Here is a 15,823-nt window from a genome sequence, read left to right as displayed (position 1 = left end):
ACGTGGCCTGCATGCTCTGTCTTCTCCCCAGCTAGACGGTCAGCTCCTTGCAGGCACAGAACAATGCCTTCTCTCTGCTGGCCCACAGTGGCCAGCGCAGTGCCTCATACCCACAGACGGTCAGAAACACACGCCTTTTTTTTTTCTTCCCTGTTCTTTTTTTTTTTTTAAATATTTATTTATTTATTTTTGGTTGTGTTGGGTCTTCGTTTCTGTGCGAGGGCTTTCTCTAGTTGCGCCAAGCGGGGGCCACTCTTCATCGCGGTGCGCGGGCCTCTCACTATTGCAGCCTCTCGTTGCGGAGCACAGGCTCCAGACGCGCAGGCTCAGCAGTTGTGGCTCACGGGCCCAGCTGCTCCGCGGCATGTGGGATCTTCCCAGACCAGGGCTCGAACCCATATCCCCTGCATTGGCAGGCAGATTCTCAACCACTGCGCCACCAGGGAAGCCCCTGTTCTTTTTTTTTTTAAATTGAATGAAGTACATTTGATTTAACACAGGTCTTAATTGACACTTCAGGATGTGCTCTTGCCGCCTGTCAAATAAGTAATTAAGTCCATCAGCAAATAATTCTTGAGACCTAGACTCTGGATGGTACTTTGGGCACATATCAAAAAGGCGTGCAGTATAGGTGGGTGGGTCCTGCCATGGAGTCTGGACTCTTCCACAGAAGCATTCTGAGTGAGCAGCAGGAGGGCGGGCTGGAAGGAGAGGTTAGCTGGCCTGCTCCGCGAGGTGATGGACTTCTCTTCACCCGCACTGACTGGCTGTGCCTTTACTCTCGGGCCTGGAGCTTAGCTTAGTTCTTTCCCGAGCTCCGTCACGCCCAAGAGGAATTAGTCAGTGATCTGGGTCTTCGCCTGCTTTTATCCTGCCTCCATTTATTCCCTCTATAGTGGTGAGCAACAGTGATATGCCAGACACTGTGACACAGAGAAAAAAAGTCTCCCCTCTCAGGTAGCTTATGTCTTGTGGGAGGGGAAGAAAAGCACTTGGTTATAACCCAGTGTGCTCACGTTTTCTCCCTCCCCTCCTCCCTCTTACTACATCACATTATCTAATGTAATCCAGAGGGCTCCCTGGAGGTGGTGATACCTGAGACGACTCCTAAGAATGCACAGGTGTCAGCAGATGAACGGATGAGGAAAAGAGAGGAACACAGGTAAAGACGTGGTCCGGGGCAGAGAAGCGGGCTTCAGGGATCTTCTGAGAGAGGCACTGGAACCTGGAAAAGGAGGAGCCATTAAAGGGCTCTGAGTAAGAGAAAGACAATCAGATTTACATTTTAAAAAGATCAGTTGGGAGGCCAGTGGAAGAGCTTACTGGAAAGTAGTGACCTTGGAGTTCAAAGAGGGCAAAGTACGGATTAGAAAGATAACAAAGCAGAATGGTTAAGCCCTGGATATGGAGTGACACGTGTAGAGAGAGAGTGACTGAGAAAAGTCTTTTCAAAAGACCTTTAAAATGACTATTTCATCAGAGAGCCTCCATCAACAGGTTACACACGCACTGCTGATGCTGGCCCCAAGGGGGCAGCCTCACACAGCCATTCCATGGCCAGACCCTTCAGGATGCCGGGAGAGAATTTCCAGGTTTTTGTGCAGAAAACTGGGAGCACTTGGTTTTAACCACCAGAAGGGGCTGGCCTTTTCTAGGCCTTTTGGACTAACAATTTTGAGTGATGAAGAATATCTACCATTCTCAGCTTAGTTCCTTGTAAAGTCGATTTAAGACACTGTTATCTATTCAGGGTGGTTCTCTCCTTACCCAGAGATCTGACAAAACTTCAGGTTTGTGACTTACAAGGCAATCAGCACAACTTCACCTGCCCTCGACCTGGCTTTCTCTTCCCCGATTGCTCACCTCTTCAGCTCCCCCCTTGGATTCATAGCTGCCCCTCGCCAATCCCCAAGGGAGTCCCGGACTCTCCTGCCCAGGCAGCCTTTAAAGATGTAATTCCCGGTGGAGGTTGGGTGGAACCACCCAAACTTAAGAGAACAGGGTTCTCCACCACATAGGGCAGAGCCACCAAGTAAATTCTGGAAAGGAGACACAAGCTCTCTGAACTTGCCCCATAAACATAACTTTTCTCCCACTGAGAACCTCTGTAGAAAGCATGGAGTATCAGGTGATTTGGGGGGTAGAGAGGTGTGGGCAGCATGAAAACTGGTGGTCTTGTCTCTCACTGGGATATCTGAAGGGTAGCCAGCCAAGCCCTCAGAGAAGTGTGTTGGGTGTTTGAAAACGTAGACTGAGAAGGAAAAGTTTTCAGTTTTCACCAAGGAGAACCAGCTAGTAAAGAGCTTGGCCCCATGACCCAGTCTGACAATGATCCTTGAAACTGCAGGAAACTGGCACATGCTGCCGGGACCTCGACAGGCCCAGGGGCACTGTCCCCAGGTCAGCGACACTGCCCACCTGAGACCCCATGTCCCCCTGCGCAGTTATCTGCGGGGGCTGCTGGGGCCTGTGCTCTGCGTGGGGCTGAGCCTTTCCTGGGGAGGCGAGGGCTGCTGTGTAAGCAGCCGGGGAGGAAGGCAGGCACAGAGAGGGCACCAAGACCCCAACCCAGGGCCCCTCGGGCTTCCTGGGTTGTCACTTGCTCTGACTGGCTCTCGTGACCACGTAGGTCTATTTGCCTGAAGAGGTAGGAGAAAGTAACAGAGACTCCATCACTGGAACCAGCGTTTGTGATCCTTCCCAAGAAAGGCAAACCACCTTGCAGGCACTCCACACACTTTAACCCATTCAGGCCTCACAGCAGCCTGTGAGGTGGGTACTACTCCCATTTGACAGACTAGGAAACTGAGGCACCAAGACATTAAGTAACGTTAACGTGCCCAGAGTCACACAGCCAGCAAGTGGCAGAAGCGGGTTGCAGACCCAGGTAGCCTGACTTCAGGGCCTGTAGGTTATATCCTGTCTCGTCTTATCAAGAGCGAGAGGGAGGGGCCCGGGAACCTCCCAGGGTCACTGGTGCTCACGGGCTGGCGTGGATATTGGGGAGGGGGCGGGGATTGGATGGAAGAGACAGGGATCCGGCCTCCTAATCCCACCCAGTGCTTCCTCCATACAGTACGTGGTGCTTTCTGTGCTCTTACTGGCACCACTTGCTCAGAGGGCCAGAGAGACGGACCGGCCCTCAATCAAAACAACGACCAGCCAAGCAGAAGTTTACCAAAGAGGCAAAAACCCTTGTATGGAAATTGACCTACACTTTTCTTACTATAGGCAGAAGCTCTTCAGCTTGCAAAAGTGATTCTAGAGACAGCTGGTACATTCCAGACAGGATCCCTTCCTTTTATCACTTTTTGCAAGTTGTACTTGATTTATAACCTCACTGAAGCGTTCAATTGATTTACCATTGCTAGTGGTTTAAATCGGTTCACCCCAAATTTCAAGAACCTACTTGTAGAGGTCATGTCAGCATCAGAACTTCCACGTGTGCCTGAATCACCTCAGTGTAGGAAAAGAGAAAAAGAGTGAACTATGTCCCCAGGCCCCGATTTCCAGAGAAAACCACACCTCAGAGGGAAGGCACTGGTCCCTGGGTGGGACACAGAGCCCTCTGAGAGGCCCTCTAAGCAATGTCACAGCCTCGAGCTGAATCGTGTGGGTTTCAAAGCTGCTTCATCAAATCGGCAGCCCGCCAGGCCTCATGAATATTTGAAAGCATAATATAGAAGTGAAGTGAACCAGAGCAAGTGCGCCTGGCACTGAACCTCCCGCTGGGAAGTGCTGCGGTAGGGGAGGAACCCGTGTCTCAGAGCAGCCCTGACAGACTAAAAATACCTTGTGCTTCTACTCTCGTCCGTCTGGCCCCTGTCCCAGACGCAAGCTCAGCACAGCCTGGTCCACAGAATCTATTACATCACCGTCTACCTGCACTTCGTAACTGGATAAAGAAGGCGGAATAGTCTCCTTTTTTTCTTTCTCACGGACTCGAGTACAAATTTACAGACTAGGATATAATGACATTCTATTCAAACACAGGCGCCAAGGGTACCTGCTTCAGCCTGGCATCTCAGGAAAACTTTGGAAGTAGAGTCCTTTAAAGGAAATCACTTACTTTAACTGCAGACTGGCAATAACGACTCACCCCAGAGATCCAGCTAAATGCGGGCACAGGAATTCTTAATGACAGTCAAGCCAATAAAATCTTATATAAAGGGAAACTTCTGCGTAAAATGCCTTGTGGACAAGCTGCTCTGACCTCCTCCTGCATCCTCAAAGCTCTTCTGCTCTGTTGCATAACCCATAACCTTGAGAACAATCAGCCCTTCCTGCCAGCAGCTTCTCCGCGTCCACCTGCCCCTACAGGTAGTAAAAGACAAAAAGGATCAGGACCAGTGCTCACACAACACGTCCCAGCGCTCTCTTCCTCCTGGCCTCACCCCACCCCCCAGCTTCGAAGTTCATTTCTTCTAAAATGGGGGCGAGGTGATTCAAAGGGCGAGGGTGCGCGGAGAAAGAGGAGGGACGCGTGGCCAGAGGCCTGCCCCGACCTCACGGGCAGCGCAGGGGAGCACTCCCTTCCCACACGGGACTCGGGAGGGGGGGATTCGCTGAGCAGGAGGCCGCCAGGCTGCTCGCTGGGGAGGCCCAGACGGGAGGAGGTTTAACGTCAGAACAGGGCCTCTCCCGCCCCGCCCACGGAAACAGCTCCACCGCTCGGCGGACCACCAGAACCTTGGGGGCCAAGAACGCAGGTTTCACTTTGCAGCCTTGACCAAGATTTTTGTTTAAATCCTGCCGCCTGGCTGTGTTCCCGCTCACAAGACTGGCACATGTGACCCACGGTACGGCGGGCAGATCATCGGTTTAAACCCAGTTCCGTTTAAAGTCACTGTATAGTCCTGTGGGCATATTCTCACACTTTGGGGCACCTGATATGACTACTGGTTTCACTAAAATCTGCTTTTGCTGTATATCCTTGTTTATTCCCCTCAACAAGTGACAGTATCAGGAGAGGAAGGTGGCAAGGGGGACAAGGGCTCTCCTAAGAGCCTGGGTGCCTGGGCCGCGGACACTTCCGGGGGCCATTGAGCATGTCCCTGAGACCTCTGGGATGGACACCTTCCAGAGCAGGGAGGGACCAAGCTGAAGGCCTCTGAGGGGCTGCACCTGCTTGCCCCTCTCTCACCTGGGCCACACCTGCCTTCTTCCTGATCTTCAAAGGCCAGACTCATTTCCCACTCCAGAGCCTCTTAAACGTGCTGATCTCGGCGCTTGGAACCTTCCCCCCAACTCCTCCGCCCACACATTCCTTCCCATCCTGCAGCTCTAACCTTGGAGATCACCTCCTCACAGAACCACTTGAAAGGAAGGCCCTCTTGCATCACAGAGCACCTTTCCCCTCGTCTCATGGAGCCTGAGTTTTAATAGACTGCTTTTCTGTGCATTTACTCAAGTTCCATGGTGACAGAGATCACTGTCATCATCTTCTCAGTGCTGACCAGTGCCTGGCACACAGCAGCTGCTCAAGAAATCTTTGTTGACTGAATGAACAATGACGCCAGACTGCCTTGACCTCCGAGTCACTCTCATCTGTGAATGTCCTGTAGAAGGTACTTCTAACTGCATCGCCATCTCATCCTGACCTTGCCCACCCCCCAGTTAAACCATAATAAAATGCTGGGATGGCTTCTTACTGTGGATAACCAGGTACAAAAGGAGACGTCCATAACTGACACTCCAAACCACCGCTGGAGGAATTTATGAACTTTGTCTAACGTTCTATCGTGGTGGCAAAATTAATTTCTGTGTGAAATTAAAAATTCCTCCCTTTGACAACATTCCCAGGAGTACCTAGAACAGAGCAGGGCTGAGTATTAAATCCTGAACTTTTAAAGTTTAGGAAACGTTGCCCAAATCTCTCTGTCTGACTCTGTATTCCGCGGGTTACCTGCTTATGGAAATGACACAGGCCCTGCATTCCAGGTGAGTCCGTCATACCTAGCTCTGTGTGTCCAAGATGCTGCCAGCTCACTAGCTTGCCCTGCCGCCCGCCCCAGCCCGCCCCCGCCGGCAGGCCCGTGGAGAACACCCCAGTCTGACATTAAGATCTATTCAACTGGTCAATTACACAGCCAGCAACCTCTCAACAGCCTCTTAACTTGTCAACTGAACCAGCCCCCGACTCATATCCTCTTGCTCACTTTCTCGGTGCCCAGACACACACACCTCCCACCCTGCTCATTTCGTACTCCCTAATACACCAGGATCTTACTCAATTTGCTCAAGAGCTTTACCAGAACCCCCGCAGTTCTCCATCTTTCCAAAAGCTCTACTACTCCCCTCCTCCAAATAAGAGCAGCAGCCAGCTTGGTCTGCATACAAAAGATTCACCGTCAACACCTAGAAACTTGGAAAGGATCCATCACAGGTCACTGTAAAGCTTTCCCTGGAAACGTGGGTGGGGATGGGGGGGTAGGAGGATGCCAAGGAAGACATTAAAAGGGAGAGAAATTAAAACCTGTTGATTCTCCCTCTGGATCTACTTGGTGAGGACAAGAATGACACACTGCTTTGTTACAGAGTCTAATACCTGAACTAAGACCGGCCTTGGAATATTCACATGGTATGTCAGAACGTAAGACCTGGCGTCAGAGACCTAAGCTCAAGTCCTGGCTTTCCCACCTACAAACTGTGTATATGAACCGGGGTAAGCTGATGTTTCCATGTCAGTGCAACGGGGTTAAAGAAATTGACTTCCCAGAGTTGCGGTGAGGATTCAGTCAGGTAATATCATGAATGTACCTTAGGAACTGTCAACACTGGATATTTCATATATTAGCTTCCCTTGTCACCAAGTATGTCATTTCTACCTCTCTCTCATTTGAACATTTGCTGAGTACCTGCCATGTGTCAGGCACTGTCTTGTGTGTCAGGGTGTTTACCCAAAGGTAAACAATACCAATCCTGGCTCTTAAAGGGCCAGCGCAAGTCAGGGAAGACAGACAAGAAACAGGAAGTTAGAATTTGGTATGATGTGTGCACAAAAGGGTAAGCAGAGGGTGCTGTGGAAGCATGTGGGGCACTTGACCTGATCCTGAGCAGTCAGGGAAGGCTGCCTGGAGGAGGTTGGTTTCATCTGAAGAGAACAGTAGTGGTCGGCTAGGAAGAGAGGGAAGGAAAGAGCTTCCACGCAGAGGGCAAACATGACCAGCTTCATCTGGCTGGACCAGAGACCATGGAATAGAGGTAAGGATGGGGTAATGCCAAAAGATGAGACCAACGCATGAAGGGCCTTTGTGCAATATCACTGGAAAACCCGCTCTTCCTGACTGAGGCATTATGTAGTCCAGTCTACCAAGCAATAATAGTCTCACAAGATGACAGATTTCTGCGTCCTGACAGTGCGCTTAAATTATAGGGCCTGAACTTACTGGAAGGCACAATATTAATGATTCTATTCATTTCCAGTAATAAAAGAAAAGGGGATTCCATCATGGGCCACACCTCATCGCTTTTTTGGTAGCTGGGATAGTTGCTTTGTTAATTACCTTTTTTGGACATACTACTCTCTTATTACCAAAAGCGCGTTGGCTGGAGCCGTGGGGGCAGGTTGTGGTAACGTGCATCGTTAATGACAAGCTGTAACCAGGTGAAGATCCAGGGCAAGGTAAGGCACGATAATGCCCAGCTTTGGGGGCTGCATCCATCCTCCCTAATATATGAAAACCACTACAAAAGATAATTGACTAAATGAAATTGAGTGGCCCCAAAGGATAAAAATACTTCCAAAATATGAGTCGTTTATGGAAACTGAATAGGATACAAATTAAGAGCTTGGGTTTAGGAGCCAGACTTCTGTGATTTGATCCTGGCTCCTCCACTTACTAGCTGTGTAATCTTGGGAGAAAAAACTTAATTTCTCTGTGCCTCAGTTTCCTAGCTGTAAAATGGGTATAATAATAGCACCTGCCACACAGGATTGTTTATTAAAACAGACAACCAAGTAGAGTACTCGGCCCAGTGCCTGACATATGGGGCCCAGCTAAAAGTGTTACCTACTGTTGTTAGTATTACTAATCTCTTGCACCTGTGTTGGGTCAGGTCTATTCTCACCTATTGTTTACATGAATGAACAATTAGAGGCCTGAACACAGAAATGAGTTATTCCTTGTTAATCCTGCCCCCGGAACAGTGAGGCCATAGGAAATACAACCGAAGTGACCTGGAATCCTTGGTTAGTCATGGTTGGTACAGATTAGGTCACAGCTAACTGACACTGTTATCACCACAGTGGTGATGATATTCATACTTCAGTGTCAAATGAGAGGGCTCTCAATTAAATCAGTACATGAAAGATTCTGTACTGGAAAATATCCCCCATCTACCTAAAACATTGTTTCTGTGCCCTCTGTTGTTTTTTTAAATCCCTGAGTGTAACACCATAGGGTATTTCATTAGAGTTTCCTCTTCAAGACATCTATCTTAAAAGTTAAGGATGGGGCTTCCCTGGTGGCGCAGTGGTTGAGAATCTGCCTGCCAATGCAGGGAACACGGGTTCGAGCCCTGGTCTGGGAAGATCCCACACGCCGCGGAGCAACTAGGCCCATGAGCCACAACTGCTGAGCCTGCGCGTCTGGAGCCTGTGCTCCGCAACAAGAGAGGCCGCGACAGTGAGAGGCCCACGCACCGCGATGAAGAGTGGCCCCCACTTGCCGCAACTAGAGAAAGCCCTCGCACAGAAACGAAGACCCAACACAGCCATAAATAAATAAATAAATAAAATTAAAAAAAAAAAAGTTAAGGATGTACCTCACATATCTTATTTTCCTTACAAACCTGTTATATAATCCCACTGCCTGTGAATGTACCCCAAACCTTATTTTATGTTTAAAAACTTTATAATTTAATTTAAACTCATTTTAAAGCCAGTTATATTTTTGACATGTTAACCCCTTTGGAGATGCTAGGTTCCAAACAGGTACAACCCAACTTACAAAGCAGCTTTCGTACGATTCCCAAGTGCTAACATAACAGGACCTGGTAAATAACTTCATACTCACTCCATAGCATTTATGATCTCACAGTCGTATTTCCTGCAGACCTAGCCCGGAAACTAGATTTTAAAACTAGCTGTGGATTTAGAAGACGATTCATAAACCCTATGCACAGCATGGTGATGACTGATGGGGACAGCCGGTTCTTACATCAGTCTGCTTTACATTCTAATAGCGTGGAAAACAACAGGTTAGAGTAGTGCTTTGTAACTACCCTCCCCTTGCTTCTGGCAAATTAATGAAAGCCAAATAAACTCCATACTTTAGTATCTGTGTATCTGTAGAGTGAAAGGCAGCACTGGGCTGGGTGGGGCGTGATGGTGTTCGGGAGGTGGGCAGAGGGGTAAGGCTGGAGGCGCCGCGTGTTCAAAGGGAGGGTAACAGGAAATGGCCCAGCGGGTTTGGGAAGCAACAAGCTGAGTCTTGCTGGAGTGTAAAGGCGAGAGGGGACAGTGGCATGGGAAAAACTCAGGTTCTTGAACTTTTCTTTTTCCTGAAAATCCCTCAAATAGGATGCCTCTTCTGAATACTGATATTACTAGAATATCAATTTAGATTATGTTAAATTTTTTCAGTATAGCTATCCTTCCATTTCAAAGCACTCGTTGGCTAGACTTCTAAAATACTATTGCATCATCCGCTACGAGCAGAAAATTTAGAACAAAGGTGACACTGGACCACAGGATGAGTCTCCCGGAGGTCGAGGAGGGAACATGCTCTGTAAGCAGCTAGTCAGCTAATATGCTTCCTGTGAGTAAGGCTTCCCCCTGTGCGCCGTCTCAGGAATGCCCTCTCATTCCTTTCACAAGGAACTAACGGCTTTACAATTCTAGCCCTAGATCCAGAGTCTGGTGAGCTTCATCGATGGTCTTAACAGCCTGGAAAGTATTATTCAAAGAAACTGGAAAAAAACAAAACAAAACTGTCTTCCCAGATTTCTGAGAAAGGGGTGAATACTGACCTACATTTAATGCTCTAGATTAAAATCAAAGGTTTAGGATAAAGAAAAAAAATCTTCTATATAATCTAATGAAATCACCTTATTCTGCATATAGGAAATTGAGGCTTGGATGGGGAAAAAAAAGTACAAAAATTAAACCATGGTTAATTTCTAGCGGTGACCACGGGTGAGTCTTTTAACGCAGGTTGTGCCTTCTTCCATCATCTAAGTGTATGCTGCACCAAGAGGCAGACGCAGTAGGTCAGTCTGCTGTTAAGACATGGCTGCAAACCCATCTCTAAGCTGAGATGCTTTCAAGCACCAAAAACTCATGGGAATTTAGGGTGCTCATCATTTAGGCTGGAAAGAGGTGACTAAGCTCCTTGACCTAAGGTTTATTCATCCTGATCACTCGCTGTGAACCAGGGACATTCAAAGCCAAACGTTAGCAGGGCAGGTCTGGCACAGGCTGCCCTGGGCAAAGCAGCCTTCATGCTGAGGGCTCAAGCGGCAGAGCCCGATGGCAGCCACTCGGGAACGTGGCTGACTCCGGCAAAAGCCTTCTCTCAAAGCCCACTGAGGCCCAGCCAGCCCCCTTGCCAGCTCTGGCAAGGCCCACCCACCACAGACTTCCACAAGCATCACGGTGTCTACTGAGTGGCCTTTCTATCCCTTTCTTCAATGTCCTCTTCAGTTCCATCCGAAAAGAACAAAAAGCAACTGTACTGTAGTGGAGGACGGAGCCCTTAATAGAGAATGATGTTTGAAAAACAAACCCATCGTGATGTGAATCATCATCATAACGCTGACAAATCAAACCATATCCATGAAATTAAGAGAAACCAAGCAGTTTCTCTTGGTATCTATTAGGATGTTCACTATTTTACTGTATTAATATAAATTGCTAAAAGTTTCCTGGAAATCAAGCCTACAAGTTAGAGAAAAAACAGAATGAAGGAAAATGTCTTTGAGCCCAGTTTTGAATTCAAATGATTCAGGAGGTTTAAAAGGTATTACATGAATAGATAAATGATAAAGGAAAAAGTGCTAAAACATTAATTGCAGAATCTAGTAGGTGTATATATGGGGGTTCACTGTAAAATTCTTTCAACTTTGCTGTGTGCTTGTGATTTTTTATAATAAGATGTTGGAAAAAAGTATTTTCATATCTCCGCTTGGGTGCTAATATCCACCAAAACTCATGGACTCTTACAGCTACATATAACAGTACAGGGTCTTGAAATACAAAAGAAGCACCAAAGATTAACTGGGCAAATGCAGATGACTCAGCACACAATGTTGAGGGATCTACTTCGTGAAAAAAAAAACCCATTTGGATCTTTTTCTCATACTTCACTTCTAATTTGGTGGATTTTCCATAAAAAATGTTTCTCTAAATTTTTAATTAGATGAATATTTTCCAACTTCTGGGTGGGAAGGAATTCCTAAGCCCAAGGTAACAGAAGTCACAAAGAAAAAAAAAAAAAACAGACAAAAATCATTTCATTTTCAGCTAAATAAAATGTAAAGGTTCTATATCTTAAAAAATCATAAGCAAAATTAAAAATCAAAGAAGCTGGGAAAAATATTCTCTGCAAATATCACGTGCACACACACACACACACACAAGACTAAATAAATTACAGAACAGTTCAAATACATTATAGAATAATTACACTCCAACAGAGAAGTTGGTAATGGACATGAACAGAACATTTACAAAAGGAAACAATGGACTAATAAACACATAAAGAAGTTAAACTTTACGGATAGCCATGAAAAAATGCCACATGCCTGTCACAGAGTGGGTACTCATCAAATAGCTGTTGAATAAATCAACCAAAAATAATGTAATGTTTTTGTCTAAAGATTTAAAAATAGGTAAAACTCAAGAGATTATGGTGAAATGGGCATTTCATCCATTGCTAGAATGTGTGTGACTTGATATAAATTTTCTAGAAAACAAACAGGCAAAGGGTATCCAGAATCTTTAAAGAGTTCAGCTCGTTTGACTTAATAAGTATACTGCAAGGAATCTATCCTAAGGAAATCATTAAAAATATGTCCAAGACGCATGTATTTAAAAGGTTAATTACTGTCACAGCAAAGGAAACCTTCGACAAAACGAAAAGACAACCTACTGAATGGGACAAAATGAAGAGACAATCTACTGAATGGGAGAAAACATTTGAAAATGATATGACTGAAAATGGATTGATATCCAAAATATATAAACAGCTCATATAACTCAACATCAAAAAGACAAACAATCCAGTTTAAAAAATGGGTAGAAGACCTGAATAGACATTTTCCCAAAGAAGACATACAGATGGCCAATAGGCACGTGAAAAGATATTCAACACACTAATTATTAGAGAAATGCAAATCAAAACCACAATGAGATATAACCTCACACCTGTCAGAACAACTATTATCAAAAAATCTACAAATAGCAAATTTTGGCAAGGATGTGGAGAAAAGGGAGCCCTTGTACACTGCTGGAAATGTTAATCGGTGCAACCGCTATGGAAAACAGTATGAAGGTGTCACAAAAAAACTAAAAATACTACCATATGATCCAGCAATTCCACTCCTGGGTATATATCCAAAAAAATAAAAAATAAAAACTAATTGAAGAAGATACATGCACCCCAATGTTCATAGCAGCACTATTTACAAAAGCCAAGACATGGAAGCAACCCGTGTCCATCAACAGATGAGTGGACAAGAAGATGTGGGGGGGGGGGTGTGCACGCGTGCGTGTGTATATACATACACACATATATGTATACATACATACACACACACACAAAATGGAGTATTACTCAGCCATGAAAAAGAGTGGAATTCCGCCATTTATAACAATGTGGATGGACCTAGAGAGTATTATGCTTAGTGAGATAAGTCAGACAGAGAAAGACAAATACTGTATGTTAGTGGAATCTAAAACAATAAAATAAACGAATGTAGGGACTTCCCTGGTGGTCCAGTGGGTAGGAACCTGAGCTCCCAATGCAGGGGGCCTGAGTTCGATCCCTGCTTGGGGAACTAGATCCTGCATGCATGCCACAACTAAAAGATCCCGCATGCCGCAACTAAGACCTGGAACAGCCCAAAAAAATAAATAAATAAATAAATAAATCTAAAAAATAATAATAAGTTTTAAAAAAATAAATGAATGTATATAACAAAAAAGAAACAGACTCACAGATTTAGAAAAGAAACTAGTGGGTACCAGTGGGGAGAGGGAAGGGGGGAGGGGTAAAACAGGGGTACAGGATTAAGAGATACAAACTACCTTTTATAAAATTATTTTGTAATAACTTTAAATGAAGTAAAATCTATAAAAATGTTGAATGACTATGCTCTACACCTGAAACTAATATAATATTGTAAATCAATTTAAAAAAAACTTCTCAGGAAAATTCTAGCCAAAATATAATTAAAAGTTTTATACTAACAAAAAAAGGATAATTATTGTAATGTAAAAATAGCTTTTAAAAAAATGGAAGCAAACTGAACACTCCCAAATTAGAGAATAATGCACCATTATTTTAAAACATTTAAAAATGTTTTTAAAGCATTTTAAAGCATGTGGAGAAGACGTGCATTTAATGTGAGATATAAAAATGCCTATACAGAATGATGCTGATCTTGCAACTGTGTGTGTGTGTGTGTGTGTGTGCGCACACGTGTGCATATTCAGGAAAATATTGGAAGGAAATAAATATACATAAATATTAACAGAGCTCTGGGTGATGGAATCAGAGGTAATTTTTATTTCATCTTCATCTTATTCTATATTTTTTAAAAAGTTTCATTACAAGTTAGTCAGAAAAAATTTTAAATACCATATAAACAATTTGGAAGAGTGACCCACTGCTTTAGAAACAGGTCTTCACACAGGTCAAGGCCACCACCACTTTGAATTGTTGCTGCTAACCTACATTTCAAGGACCACACCCATAGAAACCGCCTTCCCGCTCACTTGGGCTCTTACACCTCGGCCTGCTCCATCCATGTCACCTTGTCTTCCCCCTCCAAACTGTTTTTCCTCTCAGATTTCATTCTGTGGTGAACGATACCAACTAATAACCTAAGCCACTAACCTTACTTCACCTTTTCCCGATTTTCACCTCGCTAATCTCTCTGAAATCCACAGCCATCAGTGTCCTCGTAGTTTCCTCACTGGATGACAAGGGCTTTCTTTCTATCTGGTCTCCTTGCCCCTTGCCCGACCCATCCCCTCCGCCCCCAACACACACACACACACACACACAGGCCACTGCCTCCAGGGCAGCCCTGTGATCTTTCTGAAGAGTACATCTGGCCTCATTACCCTCCTAGGTGGACACCTTCAGGCATACACGGCACAGCGCATTAGACCCCTTTATCAGTGACTCCTTCTGCTTCACCTTCTCTCATCATTCCTTTCCCCACACCCTCCACCATACCACCTATTGCTCTGAGCCTGTGCCTACACTGCTCCTCCTGCCTGAAGCCCTCACCACAACGCCTGCCTCCCTGGTCCAGCTAACTCCTTGAAGGCTGTCCTTTAAGGCTCAATTCAGACACCACCTCCGCTGGGAAGACTCACGGATGGTGGCTGAGTGTTTTGAGGTCCTGCGGCATGTGCTGTTTTCTTGCCGCCAGAGCACTAATCATACACTGTGAATCTGTTTTTGTACCTTTGCCTCCTTGATCAGATCGTGAGCATCTAGCAAAGGAGGCCCTCAGAGCTTGTAGAAGGAATTAATAAATGTTTCCGCCGTCTAAAACAGAATTCCCTGTTCTCATCTTGAAAGAGATCCCAGAGATTTCATAATTTCCCTCAGCCACTCGTTTACGTTATCATCTTGGCAATCGAGGTTTTCTTATCTATTAATCAACAAAGAAGTGTATTTATTATATACTTTATGTCCTGACGACATCTCTTTGGTTTTATTTGAATTTACTCTTGCCAAAGCTATCACAGAAGTGTTACAAATGTCCCTACACAGGACAGCCATTTAAAGTACTGCAATTTGCTGAAAGCAGGCAGTGTGTTACAAAGATAAATCAGACTGTTACTACTTAAAAACCTTTAGCAAGAAATCCTTTAGTCTTTTGGGGACTAAAACCTCCGGTTACTTTCTCTTTTGTTAGAAGGGTATATAACTTTCTGTTGCTTGTATATCGGAGCTCTTCACAATTACCCAAAATCTTTTTTCAAATGTGACTCAGATTGGACATAATAATGAGTCTGACTAATGCAAGTCTTATTTTCTTACACTTTTATGTCATACTCCTTTGAATACACTCAAGAATCATGTCTATTTTTTTTCCACAACAGCATTACAATACTGACTTAAATTTAGCTGACGGCCAATAAGGGCTACATTTTCTTTTTAATGGCATTTTTTTGTGTACTCAGCTAAACTACCTTATATCTATCCCCACCCAGCAACCACAGAGAATGACTTCTTTCCGACTTGGATACCTTCTCTTTTAAATTCTAGTGTTTGCTGGGAAGCGAGGGAATGGCAGAGTCAATGGTGAGGTCTTGCTCTTGGCGGGGCCCTTAAGCGGGGCCCGCGGATGAGCCCCACCGTGGCTGCAAAAGCGCCGAAAATGCGGGCAAGTGTTTGTGCATTAGTGTGGGAAGACGATTCGTGGCTTCCATCACAATCTCAAAGGGGTCCAACACCCTGGAAAGGGTAAAAGCCCCATCCTAAGGCATTCAGACATAAAGCAGTAAATTGGATAAACAGCGCCAGCATGACCGAATCAACTTTCTCCTCATCCATCTCCAAAGAGAATGAGAAACTCTGTAATAATTATACACTAAGCATCTGTTGCATTAGTGAAGAACAGAACTTGAGGGTGTGATTTG

General features: G+C 45.3%; 1 long non-coding RNA gene across 1 annotated transcript in view; it reads right to left on the bottom strand.

The window, feature by feature from the left end:
- Positions 1-396: 396 nt before the first annotated feature.
- Positions 397-15,823, bottom strand: part of LOC118900830 — a 161,500-nt gene continuing 146,073 nt past the window's right edge. Inside the window, exon 8 of the long non-coding RNA XR_005021233.1 lies at positions 397-1,225. This is a non-coding gene — a long non-coding RNA (uncharacterized LOC118900830). The remainder of the gene's footprint in view (positions 1,226-15,823) is intronic.

The sequence above is a fragment of the Balaenoptera musculus genome, chromosome 9 (genome assembly GCF_009873245.2).
Source record: "Balaenoptera musculus isolate JJ_BM4_2016_0621 chromosome 9, mBalMus1.pri.v3, whole genome shotgun sequence".
Taxonomy (NCBI): domain Eukaryota; kingdom Metazoa; phylum Chordata; class Mammalia; order Artiodactyla; family Balaenopteridae; genus Balaenoptera; species Balaenoptera musculus.
This window is presented reverse-complemented; position numbering and strand designations above follow the sequence as displayed.